This window comes from Astyanax mexicanus, chromosome 9, assembly GCF_023375975.1.
Source record: "Astyanax mexicanus isolate ESR-SI-001 chromosome 9, AstMex3_surface, whole genome shotgun sequence".
In the NCBI taxonomy this organism is placed as follows: Eukaryota; Metazoa; Chordata; class Actinopteri; order Characiformes; family Acestrorhamphidae; genus Astyanax; species Astyanax mexicanus.
This window is the reverse complement of record NC_064416.1, coordinates 45,349,565-45,357,460: the sequence shown is the minus strand read 5'-3', so window position 1 is coordinate 45,357,460 and position 7,896 is coordinate 45,349,565. Positions and strand designations below refer to the sequence as shown.

The window sequence follows — 7,896 nt, the reverse complement described above, 5'->3', positions numbered from 1 at the left end:
CAGAAGTATCTCTCTCTTTCTCTCTCTCTCTTTCTCTCTCATGTTTATTAGATTGATCTCTCTGATGAGATGTGAGAAAACTAATAAAAACTAGCAAGCCCACCCTAAAAAACAAATTAAAACTTACTGAATAGAAAAAAGAAAAACAGCACTGTGTGTAGCTGTTCTTAAAAATCATTTTAATTAAATAATAGTTCTATGCTTTTATGTTACAGTGTTGATTAACATAATTATATTTCGCTAATTCAATCAGCCCGAAAACAGACAGTTTATGGGGCGGATCTTGTCGGGCTCATAATGATATAGTTCATGGTTTGGGTTGGGCTCGGGCATAACGTGCGCGGGCTCGGGCTGGGTCGGATTTTTTGGTCCCGCTCTATTCTCTTTTGGTGAAGCTTTTGATTTGATTAATTCTCTTTTGATTAATACCATTTTAACGGTCATTAGATTGTTGTTTTTGTCCATTATTTTGTTTTGTTTATATATACACTGTAACCAATTGCTGTATTTTTTTACAGTAAAACCATACAGTAAATAACTGTTTAACGATTTTCCATTGTAAAACTGTAGAACGCAATGCATCATGGGATGCCCTACAAATACAACTGCCACCTGTGTATTTAACCATAACCTACTGGGGGCAAAGAGGCAGTTCTGTTTTCCCCTGGAAAGAAGAAGTTTCCTCAGGATTTACTGCTGTTCTTGAGCTCACCCACCTGAGGAAAACTCCAAGAACACCTGCATTTGTGAGTAAGAATTAACCTTTGTTTTAGGAAACCTTTTAAATTAGACTAGATTCACGTGGTGCTACGTGAGGCTTATTAGCAAGCCAAACCTGGTTTATTTAGAGAGTTTGCTAGCTAGTTGTTGTTAGAGTAGCATTTGTTAGCTTTGTTGGTTCTGTTCATTGGTTATTGGTTAGATGGAACATATTGAAGTTATTTGGAGTGTTGTATTGGAATGTGTGTTTTATTAACCTAAGTATGATCGGTTGATAAAACATCTAACTACTTAGTTTAACTCTTTATTTGGTTTAAAGGTGTGCCATGCAGCTAGGTTATCTAGGTTAGCTAGCTAGCCAGCTAACTAACTACAGTCAAGCTAGTTAGCAGCAAGTTACTGTGGTGTATGTCAGCTAAATGTAGCTAGCTAGCGAGCTAACTGCTGTCTAATGGAATGACTACCAACCTAGCTAGCTAGCTAGCACTAATTAATTAACTGTGGTGTATATCAGCTAAATGTAGCTAACGTTACCTCGCTAGCTAGCGAGCTAACTACAGTTTATTTAGCTGACATACACTATAGTTACTTAGTGTTAGCTGGCTAGCTAGGTTTGTAGTAATTCTATAAGACAGTGGGTAGCTCGGCAACTAGCTAGACCATAGTTATCGGTGCTTAACTGTGGCTGTCATCACATATCAAACGCTATAAAAACATTTGAATGGAGCGCTAGAATTGTAGTGTGTTCAATATACAGGTATGTGTTAAAAATTGTACAATTTGTTAAGTGTTTAGGTTTCAGAGATCCACGCCATGCAGTCAAACCAGGAGGAGACAGACACCCGTGTTTTCCTGTACCTCCATCAAGCTGTAAAGTGGGGGTACAAGTCCAGTGTGATGAGGACCCCGAACACAGAGACATTACTGAACCTCCTTTACCATGTCAGCAGTGTCAACCTTAGCATGTAGTGAATGTCTCTGAGCTAGCTGGAGCTCTGGGATCTAAATACTGCAGCACTCTTCTGGGATTCTATGCTGCACCAGTGCTCTCAAGGGCAAGGGAAAAGTAGCTCTCTTGAAGAAGCTGCAGCTTGGTACATTGTGGCAGGACAGCAATGAGCTCCAACAGGAGATAATGTTATGTATGTCCATGGTCAACTGACCTCCATTGATGCTGTGAGAACCAAGATGCTGCAAAAGATGGTGGGTGTTAACAGAGCCCTGGATGCAAGTTTTAAAGTAGACAGAGTAAACTACAGGGTTGGCTTCTAAGAAAGGACAGATCAGCCAAAACCTGAAAGGCCAAACCCTTACGATCAGTGCATGAGTTGGGAGAAGACAATGGAAGAGGGGGTGTTGGAGCCGGTCTGGTCAGTTTGCCCCATCTTCCCTCCTTCTCTTGTTGACATTTTTGCAAGAGCAGAAGAGACAGAATTGATTGGAGAGGGGACCGATGATCTGGAGGAAGGGACTGAGATTTAAAAGAGACTTTGATGATCTCTTCAATGATGATAATGAGGATAAAAATTATTAGTACCCCACTATACTAATATTTTATTTTTAGTACATTGTTGAATTTTATCATCAATTAGTTCTGCAGCTAATTACTTTTTTCATCCTGGTGTCTGGATCTAAAAATAGACTAGGGTTATAATGGAAATATAATGTGAAAACATACAGGCGATCATAACATTTTCTGCTAATTTTTGTATCTTTTTTGTCCCAGAATTAAGTCAACATGTGTCAATTGTATGGAAAAGTGTGTTCATTTGGTTGTGTAGGTTTTTAACTGAATGAGCTATGCCAATTTCATTTTTTAGGTTTGGCACTGGGATAGATGTAGTAAAAAATTAAAAATAAGCCCCACGGGACATGTTTTGTCCTGTTACCCGTCAGAATCTCAAATTACACACTTTAAGGATTAAGTACAATCTCAGGATGTTTTTATTTAGTGTGCAGGAATTAGTATAATGTGAAAACATACAGTCACATTTAACATTTTCTGCTTTTTTTTTGTCCCAGATAAGAGTCAAAATGTTTAAAAAACTTAGAAATAACCATTCTATTGACTTCCTTGGCCCAGAATTGTATGGAAAAGTGTGCTCATTTATCTGTAAAGTTTGTGAACTCAAGGAGATATGCCAATTTCTTCATCATTTTTTTCAGGTTCAGAATTGCCATAGATGCATTAAAGGGTTAAAAATAAATATCATGGGACATTATTTCATCCTGTTACCTGTCAGAATCTTAAAATAGACACTTCAAAGTTTAGGAAAAACAGGTGGGAAAAAAAAAATCCACTATGTGCTCGTGGACCCCTGTTTCCATCTAGACTATAGTGTTCTCCCTGGAGAGTATTAAATAGAATGTCACTATTGTGGCTTATATCCAGGCACAACCTAACTTTTTGGTAACAAGCTTCACACCTCTGAAAGTACTAAAAAGTATATCGGGATAAATAGAAATAGAAACTATAACTGGAAAACTCATTCTACAGTATATTGATTCTGGCAGACTTTCTGCATCTAAATAAATGAGTAGCAAAAAAGAGTATCTCTCAAAGCATGGTAAATACTAATTGTTAGTTTGGTCCCCCAAGTGTTCTTTTGAAACTCTTTATCTAATGTAACAATTCTGCATTTCTTTATTGTTTTCAGAAGAATTAAAGTTCTGTTCTTCGTTCAGATGTCCAAAGTCCAACACCTGCAGACGTATCAAGAAGTCTAAGGAATAGCCAACCCATCATCAGTACACCAAGTACATCCAGCCCAAATGACAGATCCAGAGTAATAGATCTTAGTACTTGGCTCGACAAGTTTAAGGTCCCATGGAGCAAGATGCCCCAAGGAATAAAACTCTCGATAAATGCACAACAGCGGCCTACTCCTCGAGACCGTCGGGAGATGATAAGTCATTGTAGACGAAATAAGACTTATTGAGCCCAATCCTACTAGATCAGACTGCGTTACAGTCGCCAAGATGGTTGTTAAGGAATATCCAGAAAGTTTTGCAGACATTCTAAAAGATGGCACCAGAATTGGAAGTGGGTTTGCTTCACTGGTGAACCAGCTAAAAACGCGAGTTGAACACCTCAACCGTAACAGTGTAATAGGAAGGCGCAGAAGGATGAAAGGACACTCCAGTTCACCAACTACAAACCGAGCAAAAGGGCCATCGGACCAATATGGGTGCATCAGATGGCAACCTGATTGTCCTCAAGGGGAAACTGAGTCAATTCTGAAAGAGAAGCAGGAGGAAATGAAAGAGCTTTATGCTCGTGAGGGTCCAGCAGCAGCAGAGAGAGGGCACATTACTCAGCTCATGGAGAGGACCTACTACTTGCAACGAAAAACCATCAATGCAAGTCCAGCCCCATCTATTGTGGAGCTCAAAACTGGCTGGCCATTTCTTTTTACACCAAAAGAAATTTATAATCACTTTAAGCTGTTAACTGACATCTCTATCCTTGAAAAAATTACTGATGCAATTGAGCACAGAGGGAAGATGATCGTTAACTTTTTTCGCCAAAAACCAACAAATGAAGTCCAGCAAATTCTGTCAAGGTCGAGCTATTAAGTAAGTTTAATCTGCATTTAAATAATTACTTTTATTATTTGACTTCTGCTTTCAGTTTCCAAAACTTGTGGGGTTATTTGTTAGAGTGAATCTTAAATTATGTCTTTTATATTAGCCTATTGTATATATGTTTGTGTTTTAGGCCACAGCCACACCAGCAGATGTGGAGGAATCAGTTTTACCAGACTCTCCAAGATTGATTGTTCAAGGTACTAAATTAGTTTACTATTGCAACTTGGGTTGGTCAGAGACATTTATATTAATGAATAAATGTTTAACTATTTAAGGTGAGACACTGACCTCAGCAAATTGGATGATGAGTATAGAAGGTCAGGTGGTCTTGTCTTCACATCCCAACTTTGCTGCAGGCTTGGCAGCTTTGTTTGCCTCATTCTACAACTTTAATTTGGAATACCAAAAAGAGGCCTCATGCACTCTAGACTTTATCCAAAGGTAAATGAGTGTTATTCAAAAAATAGTTCCACATTATTTATTTGGTTACTTAAAAGTCCAACACTTTCGCTTTGGGTGTGATTTTGTTTAGGGGTGTGGTGTTTTTTTTTCCCCCTTTTCTTTCAGTATAATTCATCCCTTTAATTTGGTGAATGGTTTACTTGGGTACATTTTTCTTTCTTTTTTTTAATGTTAGTTTAAAAAAGTTGAGCCGCATATTTGTTTAAATATGTTAAAATGATTAAAGCTGTATTTGGATTTCTAACATGATTGAATGTACATCAGTATCACACAGTAATCATGAGCCAACTTCAACACACATAAAAAATTTCAATAAGACCTCGCAGCCAAAACATATTGGTCATGAGTCAGTCATTTGCATGTACTAAATATGAAGTCATTTTTAATTAACTGTATTTTAATTTCCTTTAGAAATGTGCAAAAAAAGGTCAAATGCCTCACATTCTTGTGTATGATGGAATAAAATTTTAATTTTAGGACTTTTTAAAATACATAGCCCAACAAAAACAATTATTTGTTTATATCCCACTAAACACATAACTTAAGTAATATATTATTGTAGCATTTTAAAAGGATAGCACCTAAATAAACTCATTATTAGTGACAAAACTGTTGCGATTAGAAATGTATATAGAGGGAATTCATTTGAAAATAGAACATTACAGATTACAACTGCCCTATAGACGCTGTCTTAAAATGTTCTAATACAGCTCTTTTTCTGACTGTGCAGATGTTTTGTGGGAATCAACACAACCACTGGCTCTAAGACATCTACTGAGCAGGTCCTGAGCAAAAGAAGTGGAAAGGTAGTGGAGAAGAAAAAACACTCCATGAATGTCAAAGTTTGCAGCCTTCTAAGGAAATTAATGGACTTCGACTGGCTTTGCATGTCGGTGTAAATGTTGTCTTCAGCATACTACTGCATAATGTGAAAATGTTTATTTATCTTCATGATTATTACAAAAAGACAAAATGTCAAATTTATGTTTAACATTTTTTGTAGTTTTGGTATGTACTAGTAGATATGTTTGCCTATTGACTGCGTGTAAGTTGGTTGTAAATCTAATAGCATACAGTACTTGTCACAAGTTGATGCACCTTTTCATTCATTTATTTATTTTTATTTATTTATTTTTCTTACATTGTAATACTGAAGTCATTCAGACCATGAATGAACACTTAAGTTTAGTACTTAAGTGTTCATTCATGGTCTGAATGACTTCATTTTTTATTTTAATGGTATTTATTTTAATTGTTCAACAAAGCAAAATATGTATCTCTTATCTGGGGTGCTGTGAACTTTTGTTTTTTGGGGCTGGTAACTCTTGCAACAACCTAAAGAATCTAAAATCTAAAACATATGGTTTATTTAACACTTTTTATTTTTATTGTGTTTGTTGCAGTTTATTTTTTATTTTTTTATACCAAAATACAGTGTATTTCCTCTTTGGTTATGTTAATGTAAATTAGCAGCCTGTTATTCTTATTGTTCCTGTGGAGTGATTCTTCAACAGATTTCTGTTCTTTCCTATACTCCCCTGTGTGATCCCAGATTAGGATATATAGATGTAACCTGAGTTGTTCTAATACAAATTACTGTGAAATTTGAATGAAACTAAAAGTGGTACATATTGTGACAGACTTTTTTTATAATAAATACTTGATGGGAACAAATGTTGTATGTTTTATCTTTTGAAATACTATTTGTACTTTTAAATTTCTTCTAACTATATGGAAAAAAGCTGTTTTTTTTTTTCAAGATTTATATTATTAACAATTTTACAGTATTTTATTGGCAACTTGGGTTGCCAGGGAAAGACAGGGGGAAAAAAAGAGTTACAGCTAGTTATTGTAAAGAATAATTACAGTATTTATATGCATTCATACCATTACCTACTGGAAAAAAGTGGTAATGTACTGTAAGTTATTTTACAGTAATTGACTGTTCAAAAAAAAGTATTATGTTGTAATATTCTCCTACAGTGAATTGCTGTAAATGTACAATCTTTTATTGGCAACTCGAGTTGCCAGGTAAAGACTGTAAAAAATGTTTATTACAGCTGGTTATTGTTAAGATGGATTACAGTGTTATAATGTATTTATTTATGACAATACTTACTGTAAAGAGGTGGTAATGCACTGTAATTCTACTACAGTAATTTACTGTTCTAATTAAACAGTACAATATTGTGATTTTCTATTACAGTGAATTATTGTAAATTTACAATCTCTTATTGGCAACTTTTTTGCCATTAACTTGCTGTAAAATTTACAGGAAACTTTTTACAGTGTACATATTTCATTTGAGTGTGGCTTGGTTTGTTTAATTTCATTCCCGTTTTTCCGTTTTTCTGTTTTTTTCAGTATTACAAATTTTTCTAATAATAATAGTAAATACATTATTGATTTCCTTTTTTTTTGACGGGCAAATAATAAAAGTAACGCGATAGTTACTGGTAAGTAGTTACTTTTATAGTGGAGGAACTCTGTTAGTAACTCAGTTACTTTTTTGGAGAAGTAACGAGTAACTATAACTAATTACTTTTTCAAAGTAACGTGCTGAACACTGTTTATTACACACAGTCATCCTGTACAGTAAAATGTTTATTTCCATTGTTCATGACTGGAACTGTATCTATGTTCTTAAAAACCGCAAAGCAGTGCGATGCTCCCTTCAAGGGACACCACCACCGCTAAATCTGCACTGTATTACCTAAATGTAATAATAGAGCATTAATAAGCAGGATGTTAAAAATGTAGATAAGGAATGGTATCACTGCAGCCCTGTAACAGATTATGTGTGGAAAATGCTTATTTTCCTTCCTCCCTGCTCCATTTTTAAACTGCAGCCCAAGCATTTAGAAATACATTTCCCTCAAAATACTAAGACTTTATTCTAGTAATATTACGACTTTATTCTTCTAATATAAGATTTTAATCTCGTAATACTATATGACCTTATTCCGGATGTGAACTGTTTTAATTTTTTTAAAAGTGGCCCTAAAAGTCATAGTTAACAAAACAGTGCCACCTGCAGTATATTAAAAACACGTGATGGTAAATGCTGTAAAAAAAAATCCAAACCAACAGGTGTCACTGTTTGGAATTTTTCGTTATTATGCTAAG

The 7,896-nt window shown here is 35.3% G+C and overlaps 1 long non-coding RNA gene across 1 annotated transcript; it reads left to right on the top strand.

Moving 5' to 3' along the window:
- Positions 1-531: 531 nt before the first annotated feature.
- On the top strand, positions 532-6,444 carry LOC125804600 (uncharacterized). Its single transcript, XR_007440720.1, has 2 exons — positions 532-746; positions 3,378-6,444. It is a non-coding gene; the product is annotated as an uncharacterized LOC125804600 (long non-coding RNA).
- Positions 6,445-7,896: the final 1,452 nt, after the last annotated feature.